Below are 27752 nucleotides of genomic sequence, written 5' to 3'. Positions count from 1 at the left end.
GAAACGCGCGGATTAAGATTGGATCAAGTTATATGGAGGATAACTGAATCGGTTGGACCAGTTAGCAAATTGTCGTTTCCACTTAATCGAATCAATCCTCGAACCGAAACGCGCCAAAGATAATATTTATAACTCCCGATTTCGCACTACTTTAACAGTAAAGCGGCAAGTTCGAGTCGATCCAACAGAGAAGTTGGTGTGTCGAGTGTGTGAGTAGTGAACAGGGGGGTTGGCTGCTGCCACGCTTTAACTTGGGAGTTTTAACTACGGTTTTTATCTAGGCAGAATTCAAACTAGCTAGCTTGATCAACGGAAATTTAAACACTGGGCAAGTAAATTGCAGGTAATAACAGAAAAGTAAATGCGCGATTTAAAAGAGAGAATAACTTCGATTAAACTAAGATACGATTACAGCGTGAAAATAAACTAAGCTAACACTTCGAAAATAAAGAAAGCGGTAAACTGAGAAGAATCTCAGCGGGAAACTTAAGTTACGCCGACAGAAATGGTTATTCTGCAGCGCTCCCTTCGGTCGCCCTTTTAACTACGCTATCTAAGCTACACTAGAGATCTGAACTAAACTAAGCTAAGAGAGAAGAACTAAGCTAAACTAAGCTAGAGAGATGAACTAAGCTAAACTAGGTGGAAAGTAAAGTCTCGGATACTTTCTTGTGGTGGCGCAGCCTCTATTTATAAGCTCGATTCGGCCTCCAGCTGGATAACGATCTTGACAGGGAATATTCACTCATGCAGAGGATGAGCGACTCATTGATTGCTACGTGCTCTTTCTTCTAGAATAACGACGCTTTTGGATAACAAATTTCTGATCGGTTCATCCTGGCGTCTTCACAAGCTGGCACGTGTCCCCTTCTAGAACGTCGTCCTGGGTAACAGAATGGTGCGCCACATCCGGCTCATTTCCTCACGTTTTCCTTCTAGAAACCAGCGGTCCCCACTTTAACTGCTTGACCTCGCCCCTTGATCAACTCCCCCCGATTTTTGGCCTTTTTCGCCTTTTGTACGTGCTTGATCAGTTCGGCCTTGCTGCCTTGGACAAGTAGCATTTCTGCACATTTTAACACTTGTTTGCGCGATAAACCGATCAAGTAGTATATGTTTCACCCCCAAAACGATGCATGAAATGAGCCTTATCAGGGAGTATGATGAGGTCCGGATGTGTGGAACCGAACCACATACTACTCTTGATCTTTGTGTAGGCACTTTCGGGTGTGGCCACGTTCTGTATACATCTCCTTTTGAAATATAGGGATGAGGGACCCACGAACCCTCCACCGTGAAGGTGTTTGATTTAAAAAAACAATTCTTGAGGCTTCAACTTAAATTCTTCTCAAAAGATGAAGAATTTATGGAGAAAAATAGAAGAAAAATTGGGAGAGAGTGGCGTGAGGGAGAGGAGAGTGGCGTGAGGGAGAGGGAGTAGGGTTAGGGTTTTCTCATGTATTTATAGAGATCAAGAATATAATCCCACAATTAAATAATTTGAGATTTGAGAAGATATGGGGGAAAGGAATTGGCGTGAAATCTGGGGAGAAATAAGAGGATTTTCGAATTCTAGGCTATTTAATTAGCCTATGATTTAATTTGGTATTTCACGGAGTGGAATAAAATAATACGGGGCAGGATAAAAATAATAAATCCTCCCAATAAATAGTGAGTAGGCGATTTTTATATATATTCTCCCACAAGGAATTAAATTCAAATCCTAATTTAAATAGGATATGGCAAGATCTCCTTAGATGTGGTAAGATTTGCTAGGATGTTTATATTTATTCATGGAAGGGAATATGTCACGACCGCCCTTTCTAGGGTCAATAAATGAGGGAGGTCGCGACCAAAGGGACTTTATGAAAGGAAAATTTTCTAGGGTTTCAATAAAGAGTTTGACCAAAATATTTAATATTCAATAACGAGGGAAAATCAGAGTAAACTTTTAACATTTGAATCTGAAGTCAACAATTATCAAAACTAGTAGTCCAAGAATGGAAGAGGGTTCAGTAACATAATTGAGGAAGAAACAGTCATAATTCAGCGGAAGCATTCAAGAGTAAGAGTGACGCCATGTATGAAGACACGACGCCCCTCGGAGTTCAAAATATATCCAACGAGACTTCAATTTAAGCTCAACACCACCCAGCTCGTCATCGCTCAACCTGCACATAAGGAAAACACATGCAGGGCTGAGTACTATAAAATACTCAGTGGACTTATGCCGAAAACAAGTTATCAAAAATATTTATATTTTATCATGCCATTGTTAGGTAACCATCGGGGTTTTAGCTTTTGAAAGGCCCGTGGCACCAAAATATTCCAATGTTCAAAAATCACGACTGCGCAGTCATTTTCCCATAGACGTCAACCATATCTGCTCATACATGACTTGGAATGTGGCCACAAACCAAGTCACTAGACCGGCCAACCCATACTCTGGCACACGGTCTACCATAGCTGTACACTAATCCAAGTAGAGTTTGCGGCCTTACAAGGACCCGAATTCGATTTAAATAATAATGGCAAGGCCATTTCAGATAGGCGCGTTAAAACCAAAATTTTGGCATGATAACATATTCACATTTCATTCCCATCGATAAAATAGTTAGGACATTGTCCTTATTTAAAAGAAAGCCCACCTTGAGTGCTTAATCCGAAATTATTTTCTTTCCCTTCCGATCACGATTCCCTTGCGAGATATCACCTTTAGAATTTACATAACACATAAATCAACACACTTTCAAATTAAATAAATAAGATGCATGCATCCTATGTCTCCAATTATTTTGCGAAAAGATAAAATGAACCACGAGGATTTAATTAGCTCGATTCTATTCACCAACAATTAGTCCAACAACAGAAACAGAAACTTCCAAGCCAAGCCTAAAGACTTAAATAGGTACGGCCACTTCCAAAAATTTACAAGAACTAGTCCAAACTTTAATTAAACAATCCACATCCCTTTTACAAAACAAAAAAAAAGAATTTAATAAAGAATAAAAAGTATACTCCCCTTCCCAACATGCACACATACACGAATACTCCCTTTTTCCAACACAGTACACTTCCATTTTAAATCAAACATTAACCAAGAATTAAAATATTCCCATTCCAACAAAAGCTGCCGGCCCTCTCTCTCGTTCAATTTCGTTCAAAGTTCTTCCAAGAATACGCCCAAATTTCTCAAATTTGAAACACTCAAATTGGAGATTTCAAAAGCGCACACACCAATTCCCTCCCCCTCTCCCACTCGATTTCTCTCACAAGAAGAACAAAACAAGATCCTTAAATTGAAGAGAAAAACCTCAAATTAAACAGAAATCCCTAATCAGATAAATCCATGTACTCGTCGGAGTCCGTCGCTGCTTCGAGGCCCCCCGGCGCCGTAGCAGCCGCTGCGTCGCTACCCGGCAGCCCCGATTACAACCCCGCAAGTTAAGTTCTAAATTTTGATTTCGTGCCCTTTACAGTTCGGTTCTTAGATTGTTTGATTGCTTCGATTTAATAATTTGGTTGGGTATTACGTGAGATGCAAGGTATGAGATTTGATGTTAGATAAAGGTTATACCTTTAACAAATCGACCTTCAGCGAATTGGATATAAGAGCAACGGATGAAGGGCTTCTTCACTCGAGTTTGGTTCTGATTGCTAACGGAGAGGTTCAGTAAGTTGGTTAAAAAGGAACTTGAGAAAGAGAGAAGGCAAGTTCTTGCAGTTACCTTTGTTCAACAGAAAGCTAGAAGGGTAGACGGGCTGAATTCTCTTCATCGGCTACTCTTCTTCTCTCTAGCCTTCTCTGAGACTTGTTTGTTAGGTTGAAGAAAGTGAAGCATGTTGTATATAGGAGGGAGGCGGACTGAAATTTGGAGTAGGGCTTAGAGTAACTGCCTTGCAGTGAGGGTGAGTAATTTGGGTTATTGATTTCCAATCGATTCGGAATTTAAGGATGATTGGTGCTTCATTTTTGGAGCAGTTAGAAGATTATTGAAGAGTGGAGGAAAAACCTTGTGAAGTTTATTATTGTGTATATTTGATTTCATAATTTAATTTGAGATTTAATTGCTAATTTTATTTGGTAAAAATTAATTTGCAAATTGGGAGGAATAAACACGGTAGAGAGATAGAGGAGATCTATGCTGGGATCCTTTGTTTTCTTGGAACCCTTTGTTTTTATTTAAATTGTGTAGCCCACAATTTATTTTTCCACAAGATTGCACTTGTTTTATTTATTTAATCTATTGTACTCACACGGAATTGGGTCCAAAAATATTCCTCACGGAAAGGATTTATGTAAAAACAACTGTGATGTCATCATTACCATTTCGAGCTCATAATTCAAGTTATCAAATATTCGAAAAATAAATAAATTCACCCATCATCAATTATTCAAATAGCCATGTCACATCATCAACAAAGTTGACTCGGTCAACGCACAGTCAAAACTTCAACTCAAAACTAGGTCACAACAATATCAAATAACTAAAATTACTCACCAATTAATCCACAGATTTCACGACATTAAAAGCATTAAATGCAAAAATTTTAGGGTTCGAGAATTAGGGTTCAAAAAGTGGGGCGTTACAGAATAAATAAGGGATCAAAATATATAATGAATAATTTCCTCCTCCCATAAATAGAAGATTTTTGAAATCTCCATGGTGTAAGGCATAGGTGTCGTTTTTCTCACGGAGAGAATAAGGAATAATCGGACTTTGGATTTAATTTGGATAAATATCCCAAGCAATTAATTAAATCCAAGGAAAAATAGGATTTCTTCTCCAATAATAACAGCGGTCGAAAATGCCAAACGAATATTGATGCTCCTATTTAATCTCACTCATCCTTTAAGAAATAATTCGCCACAATAAATTTCACCCCGCATAGATTATTCACATAGCCACGTCACAATTTCAATCATTTTCACTTCCACCACACATTCTCAACACTTTGACCTTTCAATGGCCACGTCATATGTTCTACATCTTTGACTATTCAACAGCCACGTCATATGCGCAACGGATTTGACTAATCAAATCTAAATTCCAAAACGCAATTAGGTCACACAGAAAACATGCAATTAATTCACTCATCATTTAATTCACATACTTCACGGCATTAAAAGCATTAAATGCAAAAATTTTATGCTTCGCAAATTAGGGTTCCGAAAATGAGGCGTTACAATGATAATAAATAGTTAAAGTAGAGAAAAAGTAAAATAAGAGAAAGAATAATATAGAAAAGACTCTTATCTATTATTCTCTCTTACTTTACTCTTTCTCCACTTAAACTATTTATTACTCCCACCGTCTCAACTTAAGTGAGACATATTCCTTTTTGGTGCGTCCTAACCTAAGTGAGACGTTTCCTTTTTTGGCAACAATAAACTCACTCCTCTCTCCTACTTTATCATGCCTCTTACTTTAATATCTTTCTCTTTCTTACTTTACTATTAATAATTTAATTCACTAAACACCACAACCTAAATTCTTGTGCCAAAATAGAAACTTCTCGCTTAGGCTGGGATGGAGGGAGTATCATTTTTCCAAAATAAGTGCTCAAAATGAAACGCATCTACTACAGAGTATGGAGGGAGTACTATTAAATAGTTACATATAAACCATGAATTATGGAGATATGCAAAATAAGAGTAATAATATGCTACATAGCTATTGTGAGTTCATTATGTGAGCATCACTTTCATTTGACTCCATAATTCGTTGTTCGTTTAGATTTTAAAAAAATAAATTAGTTTGATTCTAATATTTTTAAAAATATTATTGAAATTTTTAATTTTATAAAGTTCATGAAAGTACTTGATTTGTTATTTTATTAATTTATTTAAAATTTAGAGAAAACAAGCAAATCAATTGTGATTTATATGAATTTTGTGAAATTAAAAATTTTAATAATATTTTTCAACGTATTAGAATCAAACTAAATATATAAATAAAAACGAACAATGGTAAACGGGCATTAAACGAGAGTGGTGCTCATATAAGGAGAGATATGTAGCATATCATTCCTCTGCAAAATAATACTCCATTCGTCCTGTGTTACTTGCACTTTTCTGTTTCGGCTTGTCTCAATCTACTTACACTATTTCTATTTTAAATAAGAATTACGGTATTTAATTATACTAAATTAAGTGTTCCTTTATTAAGTGATCTCTCATTACACTTAAAATACTAATTTAATTACACTAAAAAATTAATTCTAAATTTACGACCTGAAAAGAAATGTGCGAGTAATGCGAGACGGAGGAAAGTATGTTAAATATACACTCAATATTAAACTATAAATGCAAAAACATTAGCATGCGTATTATTCCATGCAAATTCGTTTATATTTATGTAATGTATGCCCAAATCTGCAAATTAGATTATATTTTTATGATGTATTTCCTAAAATGAGGAATGATATGCTACATACTTTATGTGAGCTCCTTATGTGAGCATTATTCTTGTGTGACGCACATTCATCGTTGTTCGTTTCGATTTATATAGTTAGTAGTATGATTCTAATATTACATCTTTAATATTAATGTGTATTGATTTGTGTTTGTTTTTTAATGGTAAAACACACTCATGTTAAAACACAATGTTCAGTTACATCATAACAAATTACTGCACATCATAATCATATTTCTTCATGGTATACTTTAATCTCTTCATCATTAAATCACATTTATGGTTAAAACACAATATTTAGTTAAAGCTACCAAATTATATCATTTTAGAAATAAATTTGTTCATCTTATATTTTAATAAATTCACCCTAATAAAGAACGATTTTATGTTCAACTGAAACTAGTTTCAAAAATCCAATACGCATAACTTCATCCAATTAAATAATAGAACTCACAACAAATACATTCTAGTAAAATTAATTAAGTTACAACATACCAAATATCTAGACCATATTTACACCTCAACACAAATGAAATTCAGTCACATCATACCAAATCACTTTATCTAATAAACAACTTATTTCATCTTATAATGTAATAAGTTCACCAAAATATGGAATCATTTTATGTTAATACTCCTATGAATATACTTTGAAAATTTCAAAACAAATATATTCATCGAATAATATACTTTATTCATCTTCTTACAAAATCACTTCATATATGCAATCAATTCATATTACAAAATTAAGATGAAACAAATTTACCCAATCGAAAGATTCAAATTTATTTTTGCAGATCACAGAGAATTCCATAATTGATAACCAAAACAGTAAAAGTTTTAAGAGAAACAAAAATTAAACCAAACTATAAAAATAAAAATGAAGTGGAAACTACACCAAACCTTTGGTTAAAACTCATGGGTTTAATTCCAGCTTTTCGTTCATACACTACCACAAATGAAGAAAAATTAAGATAGATTGTAGAGGAATGGTGAAAAGAAAATTAAATTAATCGATTCACCTACCTTTTCCAATTTGTGGTTTCTGCGTCTCCATTTTGTAGTTGGATTAAACCCTTATCCCTAGGTTTCTTTTGCTAAGAAGAAATCGCAGAGAATTAGATTGAGAGTGAAAGAGAAATAGAGCAAAAAATAAAATGGTGAAAATGGGAATGAAATCCCATTTACTATGTAACCTAACTTCGTTCATACCATAATTAACTGCATTGACTAAGTAATTCGAGTTAGGAATGAACTACGGAAATTTGATGTCTCCTTTCTAATCTAACCCATCTAAAATCTGATCTAATGATTATATTTTGGTCTATAGTTCTACAAGTCACTACCCATTACGACCGTGATTACACAGCTAGCTAAGAAAGTATTTCACTCTCTCCTATTACTTTCATCCTCACCTTTCTCTCTCTCTTTTAAAATATCAAAATTAAAAGAGTAAAGATAAATTAACAACTATTGTATATACAATTTGAGCTTATATTTTAAATCGGTTTTAATTTAAACCGATTTTCTTATTAAATATTATTTTCTTACCAACTTACCCTTTTTATAAAATATGGAAAATATGAAAATGTGGAAGACGAATACTATAAAAAAGGTGTCATTTATATTTGGAAATTTTATAAACTAAGATAATTTAATGGTAGCCAAGATTGTTGCTTATACATATGTTTTAACAAACAAATATACTACTACTAATATTAAGCACTAAATTATCGTTGAATTCAAAATTATAAGATTACGTATCTTAAAACTTTTATATTTATAGTAATTTTTTGTGCATAACAGTAAAATGATGAAAACAAAAAGAAATACTTTACAATTTTAAATTAATGTCATATAGTACAAATTTAAGAAAAAAAGTAAAAGTTTAAAAGGACTAAGCTCCAACGTAGCTTTGGCTATTACATTACTATATGTCAATTTTAAATAAAATAAATAAATAAATAAAATAGTAAAGACTAAAAAGAAGGTGAATATTATTTTACTGAATGATCATATTAGAAAATTAAGTATATAAGTATATACATCCAGTCGTCTATACAACTAAAAATTTCAATGATAATTTAAACAAAATAATTGGATGAAATGTGAAAAACTATGATCATTTCCTTGAATGACGACACTAACAAGTTAAGTGTATATCCACGTAATCCTTTTATAACTTAGAATTTTATAGATTATTTAATAGAATAATTGGATGCGAATCACTAATTTCGTCAGATGATAACACTAAGAAATTAAGTATATATACAAGTAATTATTTTTATAACTTTAAAGTTTAAGAATTATTTAACAAAAAATAATTGGATGTGAATGACTAATATTATTTCGTTGGATGATAACAATAAGAAATTAAGTATATATAAACATGTAGTCGTTTTTATAACGAATAATTTTAAAGATTATTTAATAATAAAATAGTTGAAGGTGAATGACTATAATTGTTACATTGAATGATAACACTAAGAAGTTAAATATATACGTTTACATAACTTATATTTTACTAATACTATTAAAATAATTGAATGCGAATGACTAAGATTATGTCGTTAGATGATAACACTAATAAATGAAGTATATATACATGTAGTTGTTTTTATAACTCAGAATTTTTATAGATTATTTTATAATAAAATAATTAGATGCGAATGACTATGATTATTTCATTGAATAAAAATATAAAAAATTAAATATATATAAATGTAATCGTTTTTATAACTAAGAATTTTATGAATTATAAATTGGATGAGTACGATTATTATTATTTCGTTGGATGATAATATTAAGAAATTGAATATAATGCATATAGTTGTTTTGTAATTCTAAATTGTAAAGATATTTCAAAATAAAATAATTTGTTGTCAATGATTATTAGATAGTGAATAAAAATTAGTACGTATTTATCAGTTTTTAGCAAACTCAAACGATAAATAAACTTTTATATTAGTGTGTGAATATTAAATAAAAGAGAAAAGGCCAAAAATGATCATGAACTATGCACATTTTACGATTTTGGTTCTAGACTTTATCTTTTAAACTTTTGCATCCTGAACATTTCAACTCGGATCACAATCGGTTCTACACTAACTGTTCCGTCTATATTTAATAGTCAACGATATTAAACCCGATTTTGACGAAATTAAGTTGTTAAATATGATTCTTTATTAAGTTGAAATAGAAATATTAAATTCTAAATTACTTATCACTAATTGAACGGCTTAAAGTCGACGACGTTGCAGATGGATCACTAACTGAACGGCTTAATATTGAAGATGAATCAATCTCTGCATAATTTAATTCTATTTATCAATCTCTAATCATTAATGAAAACTTAAATTAAATTCAATTTTGAAGAAAAATACCTCTAGAGGTATTGAATGATTTCTTGTAGTGCAGAATCGAGCCTTGGGTTCCGTCCTGCACCTGCAGCACCGAATCATCGCGGCGGTCAGAGGGAGGCATTGGAGCCACCTCCGCCACCGGGGAGTTTCTGCTTCTTCATGTAGCGCTTCGAAATGCGAATGTAGAATGGTTTCACCATTTTCAGATACTTAGTCATGATTTCCTTGGACATTTTTCGCTCATCCGAAGCCAGATTCGTCTCCGAATCATGAATCGGCGGTTTCTCTTTGGAGTTGCTCTCTCTGGTGAACAAATTGACGAGTGGCGCTTCTTCGAGCTTCAGCTTCACGAAAAAATTTCCCGCTCGATTTCCCCTGATTTTCCCTCTCAAGCATCCTTGCACCGCCGAAATCTTCAGCCGTCTCTAGATTCTCGCCATTGGCGGATTTCGATTTCTTGAGCTTGAGCATGAGCTCACAAAATTTGGAAGCGGATTTGACCAAAGTAATTAGGGAGTACGTAATCATACTTAACAACTTAATTTGGTCAAAATCGGGTTTAATACCGTTGACCGTTAAATATAGCCGGAACAGTTAATGTAAGACCGATTGTGATCCGAGTTCAGGATGCAAAAATTCAAAAGATAAACTCTAAGACCAAAATCGTAAAATGGACATATATTCAGGACCAATTTTGGCCTTTACTCTAAATAAAGTTCTCCATTTGTAATTCAATTCAAATGCTTTTATTTTGAAGAAATTCTCCATAGAGTAATACAAATTTGAAGAAATTTTTATTGTTAATTTATCACAATGCTTTTATTTTGAAGAAATTCTCCATAGAGTAATACAAATTTGAAGAAATTTTTATTGTTAATTTATGACTACCCAAACTAAAAATGATTCATTGTAGTACTATTAAGTTATACAAATTTAACAATTTTGTAGTAGTAATAAATTTTCAATATTAAATGACTGTTTAGCAAGTGTTTAAAATGATTATACTTTTGTTCTAGTTCTACAAGGTGACCGTTTGAATACAATTCCCTCACTTTTCTCTCTCTTATGCACTCTCTCTCTTCCTTCCCTTTCCACCTTGTAAATCGGCAGATGGTTCCGTTTGACACACACACAGCGACGTAGTCATCTCCTTCCGGCGACCGACGCAGCACATTCATCTTCGTCCCTCGCTCCTTGTCTCAGCCTCTCTTTTGCTGCTCAACACACACACTCCGGTTTCCTTCCCTCTCTGAGTCGCTGCTGCCCGGCAGATTCCGGCGTGTCACCGCCGTTTTTCTGACTGCTCTAGGCCAGACTCATTACTCCTGTACGTAAGCAAGTCTCTTACATCTCTTACTTGTATATCTTCTTCTTGAATTTAAAGCTAGGGTTCATAATTAAGTTTTTCCCCAATTTGAATTTTGACTAAATCTGGCGAAACTCTAAGCTTTTTATAGCTAATTTCTGCCTAGAAATAGTTAGAGAGATGAAACTGGAAGTTTATCTTCATGAGTCTGGCTAGTGGCTAAATTTGCCTTAGTTTCTTTCTCAGCCCTTAGAGTGTGATCTGTTAGATTAGAATTTGGAAAATGGGTTGTGCTTCTCGTTGGTGAAATCTGAATTTTTTCACCATCTTCCTGCATCTATAGATGTTTAGGCTAATCTTTTCAAATTCTGGAATGTTTTGACGAATGTGTTTTAGAACATGTAGATTTGGCTAATTACTCCGTATTGTATCTCTCCTATCATGTTTCTATATACAAACCCAGAGTCCTTCTAGGTTTGTTTAGTTTATGGTTTCTTTTGATTTTTTTTATCATTTATTAATTATTAGTTTTGTTTTCCTATCAGTAAACCCTGCGAGCAACAAAAACAAAAAGGAATCAAATTGGTAAAATTATGGTGATCGTTTTCAGTTCCTTCATCTCACATTTCAATTGGCGATGGTCCACAAACTCCTGAAAACGACATCATTCTTTCATTCTCTCCTTCTTTGGCCAGCTACTAATGGAACCTTACAGTTACGGAAAAGTGAGTACATTCTGTTTGCATATCAACCATTGTTTGCTTGTGCAATTTTTTACCTGTGCACTTTATTAATGCAGGAAACTGGAAATGCTGCACATCCTATTAGTGCAACTCTGTCTTCCTGGGACTAATGTCTCTGAGCCATTTATGTACCATACTATCTCAGAGAAGGTATATATACTATGCACCTTAACTCTTTAAATATCAATTTCTTAAACCTCGTGCTCAAAAAATGCCTCGCTTATGGTTGGAAGGAGGGTGTAAAAAATTACAAACTATAGCTATAAGTTTATTTTAGTATTATCTTAGTTGATATCATCCAATATGTTTATGTCAACTTATTATGTGGTATTCCTTTTTCTAAAATGACATGGTGGATTGAGCATAAAACTTTTAGAATGTTGACTTTTCCAACTCTTGATATGATCATGCATTTTACCTAGATTTCAATTGAAGAATCCACGTTCAGCATGGTATGAGTGTTAGGTAATAAGCTAATTACTTGTCTAAAGCTGCATTAGTTTACATCATTCATGGACATTAGATTCCTATGTAGGCGAATTACTACTTATATAACTGTTTGCAAAGAACTGAGCTTAAGCATATTGTTCTTGATTTGCTCTAAGTACGCATTAATTCTCCAATGATGCACCGGATATTTCATATGCTGGCCTCGGTTTAGATGTGGGAATGATGTCAATCCTACATTTTATGTAAAATTAATGTGCATAATGTATTTATTATTTTGTTAAGATTTATATGTTTTTCCTTGATATTAGAATGAGTTGTTTTGATGATAAAGCCTCATTTTATATATTTCTACATACGTGTGCCTGCGTTAGATAATGAAGCACAAGTATGAATAGCAGCAGCCGAAAATGTTACAAATTCTATCGGATTCTTTATCTAGAACTTGATGTCCAACATATTAGGTTGTATTTAGGTGGATACTTTTGAATACGCACTTTAAGTATTTGTTACTTATGGTGTGCTTCATTTCTTTATTTTTATTTATTAGCTGATTTATATATTGATTTTGTTTGTTTTGTGTTTGTTGTTTAGGAGTTGAGGAGGTGCTAACTTTTAAAGGGGTTATTAGTGTAGACTTCGTTTTTCTCAAGGGTTGATCTGCAAACTTAGTTGTTGCTTACTAATTTCTGGAGTCCTAGGTTTCCCGTGCTTCAAATAAGTGATAACAGTGTTCTTTGTTGCCCGATTTCTTGAGCTAAGGAGCGAGAACTATTCCGGTTTTGCAAAATTAATTGAAAAAGCCATAGGGCCGATCGACTGATTGAGAGCTTTATGAGTTGCAATCTTGTTGATATTGGTGCATAAAAATGATTTAGGCAATAGGAATAAAGGCCTCATATCCAAATTATCACATGCCTGACCCTGCATAAACCCCTAGTGAGCCAGTTTGAGCCACAAAAGCCTAATTTCTTTGTTGAAAATTTTGAAGTCCTTATATCAGCTTACCTATTATATCCATTTGTTGGCCTATATTTTTTTCCCTAGTCACTAAAATTAAAGTGCTAGCACATTCTTGGGAGGGTATTATGGTGGCAAGAAAAAGATGGAGGTTCTGGACCATTCATTAGGTGGTATTCATACTGAGATACAAAAATTAAGTTAAAAGTTGTCCCCTTCAAATGAAAATAGAATAAAAAGGGAGCCTTTCATGAGTAAAAAAAAGCCAAGGCTAGGAAAAAATAAAATGGCAGCCTTTCATAAGTAAAAAAAGCCAAGGCTAGAAAAAAAAATAAAAATAAAAAAGGCAGCCTTTCATGTCTAAAAAAAAGCCAAGGCTAGAAAAATAAAATAAAATAAAAAGGCAGCCTTTCTCGAGTAAAAAAAGCCAAGGCTCGAAAAAAAATATTGAGCGAAAAATAGAAATGATAAAAGAATGCTCAAAAGAATAAGTTGACAGATGGTTGAAAAATCTCATGTTTGGGGTGTTGAGCTGTAAGAAATTTGTACGCAGTGAGTGAGATGTGAAAGGTGTTGTGATGGATGTGCTAGTATTTTAAGAACGGTGGTAAGCTACTTAACCAAATATTATCCCACCTTTACCAAAAGCCCCATTACATCCCAATGAATAAGACCTTTTGATTTGTGCATCATATTGACTTTTGAGCGATGAATTTTGCTTGATTTTGGGAGAAAGATCTTATGTGCTTAAAATAAAGAATAGCCGGAAGAACTTCTCTTTATGAGTTAGTGACGATGGTTTGAGACTCCCAAGACACAACTCGAACTTAGATTGAAGCATGGGATGTCTAGTTCTTAGGGAATTAGTTCGTGTACAATTCTTGTTCTAAAGTTTTACCAGCGAGTGAATTCGGGGTCGGCCTATTTCCCTACTGACTTGAAGCAGAGGATTATCTAATATCTTGTGAGTGTGATTTGTTGTGTAACTTGCTCGAGGGCTATCAAGACTTAAGTTTTGGGGGTGTTTGATGTGAGTGGGTAATTTTCTAACTTGTTCCTCGGACAGTATACAATGGAATGGAGGGTAGCGTAATACTGCTCCAAGCTAATTTTGGACACTTTGATATTAAGTGTCTCTCTGTTCATACTAAAGCCATCAATGAAGAACTACTGCAAAATCTTTCTGATGCTTTGTCTAAATCGGTCTTGCTTTGTCTAAATCTGAAGATCACGATACCAGGATGTGTGGTTAGCTATTCTCTTCCTTATACATACATTTAGATATAATTTTTGTTTAGTTGTAGGAAGTGGAATACACACAACAATTTATTATTTTTATTTCCTTGGATTGTTTCTATATTTCCACTAAACCTGTAACCCTTTTCTTGTCTGTATGCAGGAAAGAATTTTTGTTTGAGTCAAATTAAAGAGCTGTGTGCCAATCCTATTGCATTTGAGGCGATTGAGATAATTCAACATATGCTCGTGTTACTCTTAGTTGGTCTGAAGGCTGAAGGCGCCTCTCTAAGCATTTAGATTCATTCTTGCAAATGTGATATTGTGCAACTAAGGTGCTTTCCGTGATAGTTCCTCGTGCAAAAATAGACTAGAATTTCTTAGTCAATCTGAAGGCCAAGGCCCAACTACATGGAGATCACTTCTTCAGGTGCTTTCAGTGAAACTGCCTAGTGCATAAATAGACTAGAATTTGTTATGGATACCAATTTTTACCTTTAAGCTTGTTTATATTAGTGGTGTTATAAACGCGCCGCGCAGGTGGACGAGCAAGATCTGGGGGCGGCGGCCTGGTGGGGGCAAGTCGTGTGGCGGCAGGGGGAGACTTAGTTCTTAACTTATAAGAAGCCGGGGGGAAAAGGGTGAGTCTGCTTTGCTTAATTTTCTTCTTCTTGGTTGTTGCGAATATATTTTTCTACTTATTTGATTCAATTTTTGCTTCCTTTTGCAGCTTTATAAATCTATCACATATATTTTTGGGTATTATACTGTGCCTGGTGATTTCCTATTTTTTCTAGTCCACTTCTTGCTACCTTGCATCTATATAATTAATATATACATATTATCTTTTTTTTTGTGTCATATAACGTGTACATAAATGTGCTATATTAGTATTTCTTTTCTTTGATATATAAACCCCATTGATTGTCAATCTTGGCATCTTAACATATCTGTTAAAAATTGTTTTCACATGCTCTTTCCCAAGTACTTCCTAGATATGTTTCTTTTTACTTTTGGCATTCGGCTTGTTGTACTTGCATCTAAAAAAGAAATCATGGGCCTTGGAAGCAGGATGAACACTTAATTAGTGTCAAGTGAAGATGCTTTCTATGAAGTTAGTGTTTATTTTTTTTTAAATCCCTCCCTATTAAGATCCCAAGGACACAAATAAAAGCAAGTTAATTTCTGTTGTTATGTAAAGAAATCATTATGTGAGATATTATTTGCCAAGACTAATTTTAGAATTTGCATCTGCCAGTGCCATCTTGTGGTCTTTATAATTGTAATTTCACGCTCCGGTTTATGTGCATGCCTCCAGGAATAGATCAAGTTTCTGCGGATGTTCAGGACCTCTCTCGTAGTCACATTCAACCTTTGGGTTCACTTTTGAATATCTTTTTGGAAGCTTGTCCCTCTATTTTAAAGGTAATATGGCGACCCACATTTTCATCACTTTTGAATACCTTGTTGGAAGCTTGCCCCACTATTTTAAATGAACACGTCACTGGAATATTCTTGCTTGTAAGAGATCAGTATTTCAAAGTTCTATGTGTTGAATTTTATGGCCAAATACTGATGCTAGCTATGATGGAGATTGCTTCAGCATTTTAGCATTTCATTAGTAAAATGCTTAATTCTCTAAGGGATGTGGTCATTTTTTAAATAGGGAACAGTCTATATACAACTATACGTTTGCTAATCTTTTGAGGAATACAATTTTTTTTTCAAAGTACCCTGAAAGGAAGCTGTACTTTTTGGTTGGATCTTATATACTGATTGTTCTAAATTAATATACCGAAACTATTTTTTATGTTCAAAATAGTTCAATGTTTATTTCTGGTGGGCATGAAATTATTGAATCTATAGTCTGGTTTTGTTGTTAGATTTGTCATGATGTATAGCCAAAATTTCATGTACTGTGAATCTGGGCATGAAATTACTGTGACATGTCGTGCCTCTTAGGTTATGATTTCTTTTTCTTATGTATGGTGTTGGATTGATTTAAGCATCAAGTAGCTAGTTCAGAATTTTGAAGTCAATTTCTTTTTATGAAATGGTAACTAATGGATAATGCTATCATAGCAGAGATGTCATATGCAAGCACTTTCAAGAAAACTAAAGACTATCTCTATTTATTACATTAACTCTCCACTTCCTCTGATCTTTCTCAAGATTTTAATATTGCTGCGATGACAGCTTGTTACTACTTCTATGGCTGGCTGACTCCAGAAATCATATAAGCTCATGTAGGAAAATCAAATCAATGATTGGACATACATATTGGAGAAGTTTTAGAAACAATTTTCCTGCAGTAAATAATTTGATTACTCTTTCTGATTCGTTGATTCTGAAGGGTCCTTTCAGTAGTGTATATAACAATGCGAAAATACTAACACAGTTATGTGTTTTTAAATGGCAGGACTATGCCATGGAGCCTGATGAGAAACTTATACTAAATGCAGCACATTTGATGGTAGCAAGCTTGGCAGGAAGTCTTGCTAATGTAACATTTAAGGTATAGATAACCTTTGCTCTATTACTTTCTTGTGTTAATTGTTAATGATCTTGTGAATTTGTCAAAACATCACTTTATATACCTTGTGTGTTGATTGAAGAGGCCCTTACATCACATTTAGGAACCTTTACTTGGTTTAGTATCAAGCGAGCTCAGAAGTTCACTTCAGGGCTTGGCCGTAGCAAGTGATCTTCTAGAGCAGTCATTTCAGCTGGTAACTAATGATAATATCCTTTGCATCAATGTCTTGATTTCCATAATAACCATTAAAATAAAAGAAGTGAGGCGATAAAGGCTTGTTTGCATCAACGAAACTGATTGGTTTTAATTAGAAATAACATGTGGCCTTGCAGGAATCACAAACAGAGTTGACACCGATGAATGGAATCCATCCACTGATACGCATTTCCACAATTGATAACCGCTCTGGAAATGTTGTGATACACCCAAAATTTTAAATATTATTTCAGCAGTTGTGTTTGTCTACGACAGTTTGATCAACTATCACGGGACCAAATTTTCTATAGATTGCAAACTTGAGTTTGCTCGTACTGCTTGCTCATCTAAAATCTGCTGCTGTACTACGCTATAAGCAGAACTCGGTCCTTTTTTTTTGAGATCGCTACTTCAGTGTTGATCAAGTTTCAGAGATGTCCACTGTTGTTCAACAGGGAGATGTTATAGCTCGTAGGATTTTTCAGCTAGTACACTTTGAGCGCACACATATTTAGGGACTAACCCCGGAGTTGTCTAGGTTCTCACTTCCGGAATAGGGGTGTGATCTTGGCGCCACCCCTTACTTGCTTTCTAATCAAACAAGTGAGTATTATATCTCCCTTTACATTTTCTTGTCCTGAGGTTAATGTTTCAAATAGTTTTGAGGCATGGGCGTTTGCGTGCATTCTTCTTTTTGTGCTTGTAATTTATCCTATTTGTGTGTGCATGCAAGGTTTTCTCTATTGATTGTCACTGACACTTTTTATGGGTTATTAGTATAGACTTAGTTTCTCTCAAGGGTTGCTTACTAACTTCTGGAGAACTAAGATTCCCTAATTTAAAACACCTAATTTTTTAATGTTTTAATGATATGTGAAAAAGAATTTGTGCTGCTGCTGTACAAGACCAAGTGAATTTCTTAAATTATTTTAATGATATGTGTAAGTGAATTTGTGCTGCTACTTATTACAGCATTAATACTAGCAAATAGCTGATAAAAATTTTGGTAAATTATTGTGTTAATTTAGTCCATTGTGTATGGGTTTGGAATTAATATTGTTTGTACTTTGTCCTTGTTGCATTTTAATCTTGTTTACATGCAGTCCAAACCATTTATGGGAAAATTGATCAACTACTTTCTATTAGCAGAAAGCACAAACACAGTGTAGTGCCACTTTTTATTATGCTAGCCTTTATGTGCAAGGTCAAACGGGAGCCCTTTGTCCTAAGCCAGGGCACCTGTGACATTCACAACAACGAGTTTATGAGGCGATTCTTTGACAAATTCTAGGACATCTAAGTTGATTCACATGGTCAGATATATATATTATTTAGTTCATCTTTGTGATCTTTATAGGTATCTCATTTCATTTTTTCATTTTCTTTGCCGCATTTTGCTCTTTTTTCACGGCAGAAACGATCCACCCAGACCTTAAATGCATTTCCAGTTTGCCCCCCGGCTTCATCAGTAGGTGGGTTTTCCATGCAATTTGCATCTCTACTTATGACCAACTGAGTGCTAGCAGTTACTCCTCTGGCCTTGTTAGCACTGGAATTGGTGCTATGCCCCATACATTGGAAATTGGCTCTGACGAGATAGAACTTGTTGGATCCCAGAATCCTACAAGGTTTGTTTAATTTATGGCATCTTTTGATTTTTATATTATTTATTAAATATTAATTATTAATTGTTGTTTTTCTATGAGTAAACCCTCCGACCAACAAAAACTAAAACGAATCAAATTAGTAAAATTATGGTGATCATTTTTCAGTTCGCTCATCTCATATTTCAATTGGCGATGATGGTCCACAAACTCCTGTAAACGACATCATTCCTTCATTCCCTCCTGCTTTGGCTAGCTATTGATGGAACCTTCCAGTTGTGCAAAAGTGAGTACATTCTGTTATATATATGCCATTGTTTGCTTGTGCACTTTTTTATCTGTGGAATTTATAAATGCAGGAACCTGGAAATGCTGCACATCCTACTAATGCAATTCTGTCTTCCGGGCTTCCTGGGATAAACCTTGATATTAGAATAAGTTGTTTTGATGATACAATCTCATTTTTATATGTTTAAACATATGTGTGCTTGCTTTAGATTATGAAGCACAAGTCCGAATAGCAGCTGTCGAAAAGGTTACAAATTGATTCTTTTTCTAGCCCTTCACATTGAGGTGTGGGTGTATGCCTACATTCTTCTTTTCTTTGTTTATAATTTATCCTATTTGTGTTTGCATGCAATGTTTTCTCTCTATTGATTGTCACCAGACACTTTTAATGGGTTATTAGTGTACTTTTAGTTTCTCTCAAGGGTTGGAGAACTAAGATTCCCTAATTTCAAACACCTAACTTTTTAATATTTTAATAATATGTGAAAATGAACAGGACATGCTGTTGAACAAGACCATGTACATATCTTATATTTTCTATGGTGTCTTGATATATTCTTTGTGGTGAACATGGAGTCTGTTGATGTTTTCACCGATGAATGGGATTTACTTATTAAAGCAATAATACTAGCAAATAACTTATTAAAAATTTGGTAAAGACTTGTGTTAATTTTGTCTATTGTGTGTGTTTATTTTGTTGATGTTAGTTTTTTTATTTTGTCCTTGTTGCATTTTTTAACCTTGTTCACATGCAGTCCAAACCAATGATTGGGAAATAGATCAACAACTTTCTATTAGGGGAAAACATAGAGATAGTGTTGTGCCACTTTTTTTAATGCTAGCCTTTATGTGCCAGGACAAATGTGACCTTTGTTGAGGTGATACTTTACAATTTTTAGAACATCTAAGTTGATTCACGTGGTCAGATATATATTATCTAGTTCATCTTTGTGATCTTTATTTGTGTCTCATTTCATTTGCAGGAATCACAAACAGAGTTGACACCGATGAATGGAATCCATCCTCTGAAACTCCAAATTTTAAATATTATTCCAGCATTTGTGTTTGTCTATGACAGTTAGATCAGCTATCGAGGGACCAAATTTGCTTTAGATTGCAAACATGAGTTTGCTCGTACTGCTCATCGAAATTCTGCTACTGTTCATTCATGGTTGAGTGTAAGGCTGCGTAGCATGTAGAACTCAGTCCCATGTAGAGAGCGCTACTTCAGTGTTGATAAGCTCTAGAGATGTCCCCTGATCTTCAACAGTGAGGTGTTATAGCTGTAACCACTACTCGTAGGATTTTTATGCTAGTACACTTTGAGCACAAACTTTTGCAGGAACTAACCCGGAGTTGTCCTGGTTCTCACTTCCAGTATAGGGGTGTGATCTTGGCACCACCCCTTGCTTTCTACTCAAACAAGTAAGTATTCTATCCTCTTTACATTTTCTTGTCCTTCACATTGAGGGTAATGTTTGGAATAGTTTTGAGGTGTGGGTGTTTGCGTGCTTTTTTTTTTGTGGTTGTAATTTATCCTATTTGTGTGTATATGTAAGGTTTTCTCTCTATTAATTGTCACCAGAAACAATTTTTAGTGGTTTATTAGTGTAGACTTAGTTTCTCTCAAGGGTTGGAGAACTAAGATTCCCTAATTTTAAACAACTTATTAATATTTTAATATGTGAAAATGAATTTGTGCTGCTGAACAAGACATGCTGCTGAACAATACCAAGTATATATATTTACTATGGTTGCTGGAAATTTCCTCTGTGGGGAACGTGGAGTTTGTTGATGTTTTTTTCCGTTGAATGGGATTTACTTTTTAAAGCAATAATACTAACAAATAACTGATATAAAAACTTTGGTAAAGGCTTGTTAATTTAGTCCATTGAGTATGGGTTTGGAATTCATATTGTTTGTATTTTGTCCTTGTTACCTTTTTTACCTTGTTTACATGCATTCCAAACCAGTGATTGGGAAATAGATCAACAACTTTCTACTAGGAGGAAGCATAGAAACAGTGTTGTGCCACTTTTTTTTTATGCTAGCATTTATGTGCAAGGTCAAGTGAGCCTTTTGTGCTAAGCTAGGCCACCTGTCATATTAACAAAACAAGTTTACGAGGTGATTCTCTGACAAATTCTAGGACATCTAAGTTGATTCAGGTGGTCAGATATATATTATCTATTTTCATCTTTGTGATCTTTATTTATGTCTCATTTCATTTTTTCATTTCGTTTGCATCATTTTGCTCGTTTTCTAGGCAAGAATCGATCCATCCAGAGCTCAAATGCATTTCCAGTTTGCCCCTCCGCTTCATCAGTTGGTGGATTTTCCTGGAAATTTGCATCTCTACTTCTGACGGAATAGCACTGGAATTGGTGCTATTCCCCACACACCCGAAATTGGCTCTGGCGAGATGGATCCTGTTGGATCCCAGATTCCTACAGGGTTTGTGTAGTTTATGGTTTCTTTTGATTTTTATACCATTTATTAATTATTAGTTGTTTTTCTATGACTAAACCCCGCGAGCAACAAAAACAAAATTGAATCAAATTAGTAAAATTATGGTGATCGTTTTTAGTTCCTTCATCTCACATTGCAATTAGCGATGGTCCACAAACTCTTGAAAATGACATAATTCCTTCATACCTTCTTGCTTTGCCCAGCTACTGAAGGAACCTTCCAGTTACGCAAAAGTGAGTACATTCATATCAGCCATTATTTGCTTGTGCACTTTTTACCTATGTACTTTATTAATGCAGGAACCTGGAAATGCTACACATCCACTAATGCAGCTCTGTCTTCTGAGTATCCCGGGACAAATGTCTCTGAGCCATTTATAACCTTTGGTGATGCATTGCATATGTACCATACTATCTCAGAGAAGGTATATATACTATGTGCTTTAACTCTTTAAATATCAATTCCTTAAATCTCGTGCCCAAAAAATTGCCTCGCTTATGGTTGGACAGAGGGAGTACAAAATTACAAACTATAGCTATAAGTTTATTTTACTATTATCTTAGTTGGTTGGTATCCTCCAATATGTTGATGTCAACTTATTATGTTGTTTTCCTTTTTTAAGACATGGTGGATTGAGCATAAAACTTTTAATGACTTTTCCAACTCTTAATTTGATCATGCGTTTTACCTAGACTTCAATTGTAGAATCCACATCCAACAAGGTATGAATGTTATTTAATGAGCTAATTACTTGTCTAAAGCTACATTGCTTTGCATCATGGACATTAGATTCCTATGTAGGTAAATTACTGCTTCTATAACTGTTTGCAATGAACCGAGCTTAAGCATATTGTTCTTGAGTTGCTCAAAATATGCACTGATTCTCAGGATAATATTTCCGATGATGACTATATAATTTCGTAAGCTGGGCTCGTACTAGAAGTGGGATTGATGTCAATCCTACATGGTATGTAAAATTAATGTGCAAAATATATTTATTATGTTGTTTAGATTGATATGTTTTTTCCTTGATATTAAAATGAGTTGTTTTGATGATACAATCTCATTTTTATATGTTTAAACATATGTGTCTGCTTTAGATAATGAAGCACAAGTCCAAATAGCAGCTGCCGAAAAGGTTACTAATTATGTTGGATTCCTTGTCTAGAACTTATTGTCCAGCATATTAGGTTGTATTTAAGTTGATACTTTTGAATATGCACTATATGTTTTTTTACATATGTTGTGCTTCATTTCTTTATTTTTATTCACCAGCTGATTTATATGGTTGATTTGGTTTATTTCTGTGTTCGTTTTGTAGGAGTTGAGGAGGAGCTAACTTCTAAAGGAGGCAAGATGAGAGAAGAAATACCTAACCCCCCATTCACCTAACTTCCCATGCAAATAAGGGAGTATTTTGTTTCCCATCAGGCCATCACATATTTTTTCCTTCACATAAAGGGCAATGTTAAGATTAAGATTTGGGGTGAGGGTGTTTGTGTACGTACATGCTTGATTATGTGGTTGTAAATAATATGATTAATCTATCTCCGATGTGTTGATTCTGAAGGACCCTTTTTTCAGAAGTGTATATATAACAATGCGAATACTGAAGAAGTTGTGTTTTTAAATGTCAGGTCTATGCCACGGAGCCTGATGAGAAACTTATACGAAATGCAGCACATTTGATGGTAGCAAGGTTGGCAGGAAGTCTTGCTAATGTAACTTGTTAGGTATAGATAACCTTTGCTTTATTACTCTCTTGTCTAATAAATGTTAATGATCTTGTGAATTGTCTAAACACCACTTTATATACCTTGTGTGCTGAATGAAAAGGCCCGTACATCACATTTAGGAACCTTTACGTGGTTCAGTATCTAGCCAACTCAGAAGGTCACTTCAGGGCTTGGCCATAGCAAATGATCTTCTAGAGCAGTCGTTTTAGCTGGTGACTAATGGTAATCTCCTTCCATATAATGTCTTTATTTCCATAATTATGTTAAAATAAAATAGATTCGAATAAAAGACTTGTTAGCATCAACCAAACTAATTGGTTTTAATTAGAAATACTATATGGCTTTGCAAGAATCACAGGCGACGATGACACCGATGAATGGAATCCATCCACTGATACATATCTTCCTCGATTGATAGCCGCTCTGGAAATGTTGTGATACACTACAAATTTTAAATATTATTCCATCGTTTTTATTTGTCTATGACAGTTAGATGAGCTATCCAGGGACCAAATTTGCTTTTGATTGCAAACTTGAGTTTGCTCGTACTGCTCATCTAAATTCTGCTGCTATTCTTTGCAGGTTGAGTGCAAGGCTGCGCTGCAAGCAGAACTCCGTCCTTTGTTGAGAGAGCTATTTCAGTATTGATCATGTTCCAGAGATGTCCCCTTTTCTTCAACAATGAGTTGTTATAGCTGTAAGCACTAAACGTAGGATTTTTCTGCTAGTAAACTTTGAGCACACCCATTTTTAGGGACTAACCCAGGAGTTGTCCAGGTTCTAGCTTCCGTTATAGGGGAGTGATCCTGGTGCCATCCCTTACTTGCTTTCTACTCACTGCCGCATATTGCTCTTTTTTCACAGCAGAATCGATCCACCCAGAGCTCAAATGCATTTCCAGTTCGCCCCTCGGCTTCATCAGGAGCTGGATTATCCAGGCAATTTGCATCTCTACTTCTGACCAAATGAGTGCTAGCATTTACTCATCTGGCCTTGTTAGCACTTGAATTGCTGCTATGCCCCATACACCAAAAATTGGCTCTGACGAGATAGAACCTGTTGGATCCCAGAATCCTACAAGGTTTGTTTAGTTAATGGCATCTTTTGATTTTTATATAATTGATTAAATATTAATTATTAATTGTTGTTTTTCTATGAGTAAACCCTCCGACCAACAAAAACTAAAAGGAATCAAAATAGTAAAATTCTGGTGATCGTTTTTCAGTTCGCTCATCTCATATTTCAATTGCTGATGGTCCACAAACTCTGGTAAACGACATCATTCCTTCATTCCCTCCTGCTTTGGCTAGCTACTGATGGAACCTTCCAGTTGTGCAAAAGTGAGTACATTTGTTATATATATGCCATTGTTTGCTGGTGCACTTTTTTACCTGTGGAATTTGTAAATGCAGGAACCTGGAAATGCTGCACATCCTACTAATGCAATTCTGTCCTCCGAGCATCCTGAGACAAACCTTGATATTAGAATGAGTTATTTTGATGATACAATCTCGTTTTTATATGTTTAAACATATGTGTGCCTGCTTTAGATTATGAAGCACAAGTCCGAATAGCAGCTGCCGAGCAAGTTACAAATTCAGTCGGATTCTTAATCTAGAATTTGCTGTCCAACATATTAGGTTGTATTTAAGTTGATACTTTTGAATATGCAATTTAAGTATATGTTACATATTGTGCTTCATTTCTTTATTTTTATTCACCAGCTGATTTATATTATTGAATTTGTTTGTTTCTGTTTGTTTTGTAGGAGTTAAGGAGTATTTTGTTTCCCCTCACATATTTTTTCCTTCACATAAAGGGCAATGTTAAGATTAAGATTTGGGGTGAGGGTGTTTGTGTGCATGCTTGATTATGTGGTTGTAAATAATTTGATTACTCAATCTCTGATGTGTGCATTCTGAAGGACCCTTTTTTCCATAGTGTATATAACATTGCGAATGCTAAAGAAGTTATGTGTTTTTAAATGGCAGGTCTATGCCACGGAGCCTGATGAGAAACTTATATGAAATGCAGCACATTTGTAGTAGCAAGGTTGACAGGAAATTATGCTAATGTAACTTGTAGGTATAGATAACCTTTGCTTTATTACTTTCTCGTGTTATAAATGTTAATGATCTTGTGAATTGTCAGAACACTACTCTTTATATACCTTGCATGCTGATTGAAAATGCCTTTCCATCACATTAAGAAACCTTTACGTGGTTCAATATTTAGCCAACTCGGAAAATCACTTAAGGGTTGGGCCATTGCAAGTGATCTTCTAGAGTAGTCATTTCAGCTGGTGGCTAGTGATAATCTCCTTTCCATCAATGTTTCTTGATTTCCATAATAACTATTAAAGTAAAACAAGAGAGGCGAATAAAGACTTAGTTAGCATCAGCCAAACTAATTGGTTTTAATTAGAAATACCATATGGCTTTGCAGGAATCACAAACGGAGTTGACACTGATGAATGGAATCCATCCATCGATGCACATCTTCCTCGATTGATAACCGCTCTGGAAATGTTGTGATACACTCAAAATTTTAAATATTATTCCCGCATTCGTGTTTGTCTACGACATTTAGATTATCTATCCAGGGACCATATTTGCTTTGGGTTGCAAACTTGAGTTTGCTTGTACTGCTCATCTAATTTATGCTGCCGTTCATTCCATGTTGAGTGTAAGGCTGCGTAGCAAGCAGAACTCGGCCCCGTGTTGTGATCTCTACTTGTTGATCAAGTTCTTGAGATGTCCCCTTTCAACAGAGAGGTGTTATAGCTGTAACCAATACTCTTAGGATTTTTATGCTAGTACACTTTGAGCACACACTTTTGTAGGTACTTACCCCGGAGTTGCCCTGGTTCTCGGTTCCGGTATAGGGTGTGATCCTAGCCCCACCCCTTATTTGCTTTCTACGCAAAAAATTAAGTATTCTATCTCCCTTTATATTTTCTTGTCCTTCACATTGAGGGTAATGTTTAGAATAGTTTTGAGGTATGGGTGTTTGCGTGCATTCTTCTTTTTGTGGTTGTAATTTATCATATTTGTGTGTTTGCATGGTTTTTTCTTTATTAATTGACACCAGAAAACTTTTTATGGGTTATTAGTGTATACTTAGCTTCTCTCAAGAGTTGGAGAACTAAGATTAATTTAAAACACCTAACTCATTATGATATTAATAATATTGAAAATGAATATGTGCCGCTGAACAAGACCAAGTACATTTCTTATATTCTCTATTGTTTCTTGATATTTTCTACGTGGTGAACAAGACCAAGTACATTTCTTATATTTTCTCCGGTCTCTTGATATTTTCTGTGTGGTGAACATCGATAACTTGCTACCCCACATGTTAGTTTGTATTTAAGTTGGTACTTCTGAATGTACACAAGTATTTGTTTACTTATGTTGTACTTCATGGCTTTATTTTTATTCATCGGCTGATTTAAATAGTTTATTTTGTTTTTGTGTTTGTTTTGTAGGAGTTATGGAGGATAAGGAGTGTTCTATCTCGCCTCACATTTTATTATCCATCACATAAAGGGAAATGTTTAGATTCATTTTTGGGGTGTACATGTTTGTATGTACTATGTGCACCGTGTATTTTGTGTATAGTGTGAGTGTAGTCTAGTGTAGTGTGCGCATTATGTGTGTTTAGTGTTTAGTGCGTGAACTGTGTATTTTGTGATTTTGCGTGCAAGGTATATATGTGTGTTTGTAGTGTAAGTATTTTATGTGTGTGTGCGCGCACGCAATGTGTTGTGTGTTTTTTGTGTGTGGTGCGTAAAGTGTGTATTGTGTGAAGTGTGAGTTTGTATTGCATGTATTTTGTGTATAGCATGGTGTTTATATTGTGTATAGAGTGTAGATATTTTGTGTACTGTGCATATGGTGTATGTGTAGCGCAATGTTTGTATTTTGAGTGTAGTGTGTGTATATATATGAAGTGTATGTTGTGCTTTTGTAGTGCATGTATTTTGTATATATGTATGTGCCTATGTATTTTGTGTATAGTGTTTAGTGTAATGTGTGTAGTATGTTGTGCTTTACGTGAATGTATTTTTTGTTTACTTTGTGTTTTTTTCTTATAGTGTATGTGTTAGTATATTGTTTGCAGTATGTAGTGTATGTATTAATTTACCTTACGTGTGTATGTGTTTTGTGTATATACTCTGTTTGTTTTGTGTATATACTCTTATGTTTTCTTTTTATAGTATGTGCTTTCGTATACTGTGTGTGCAACTTGTGAAGTTTGTAGTATATTATAATAATGTGTGCAACAGCGTGTTGTGTGCGTGGTGTGTGTATGTTGTGAATGGTTTATATTGTGTATTGTGTGCATTTTGTGTTTAAAGTGAGTGTGTGTAATGTAACGTGTGTTATGGGTGGAGTATTTATATATAGTGTGCAGTGTGTGTATAGTGTGTATTTTTTATACAAAGTTTTTAG

The 27752-nt window shown here is 34.6% G+C and overlaps 1 long non-coding RNA gene across 35 annotated transcripts; it reads left to right on the top strand.

The window, feature by feature from the left end:
• The first annotated feature begins 10815 nt into the window (after positions 1-10815).
• Positions 10816-25926, top strand: LOC121805259. 35 transcript variants are annotated; one of them, XR_006051426.1, is made up of 26 exons: positions 10816-11105; positions 11630-11809; positions 11884-11977; positions 14634-14900; positions 15011-15111; positions 15789-15895; positions 16890-16985; positions 17339-17804; positions 18351-18514; positions 18616-18829; positions 18974-19091; positions 19165-20367; positions 20472-20518; positions 21159-21261; positions 21360-21795; positions 21862-21986; positions 22451-22529; positions 22884-23295; positions 23399-23520; positions 23881-23995; positions 24163-24379; positions 24524-24638; positions 24711-24938; positions 25067-25142; positions 25290-25383; positions 25744-25926. It is a non-coding gene; the product is annotated as an uncharacterized LOC121805259 (long non-coding RNA). The 35 variants fall into 35 exon arrangements; XR_006051425.1 differs by having other exon boundaries at positions 20436-20518; XR_006051437.1 differs by lacking the exon at positions 21159-21261 and having other exon boundaries at positions 18616-18673; positions 18819-18829; positions 19165-20518.
• The last annotated feature ends 1826 nt before the right edge of the window (positions 25927-27752 follow it).

This window comes from Salvia splendens, chromosome 5, assembly GCF_004379255.2.
Source record: "Salvia splendens isolate huo1 chromosome 5, SspV2, whole genome shotgun sequence".
Classification (NCBI taxonomy): Eukaryota; Viridiplantae; Streptophyta; class Magnoliopsida; order Lamiales; family Lamiaceae; genus Salvia; species Salvia splendens.
Note: the sequence above shows the minus strand (reverse complement) of the source record. Positions and strands in the feature narration are given on the sequence as shown.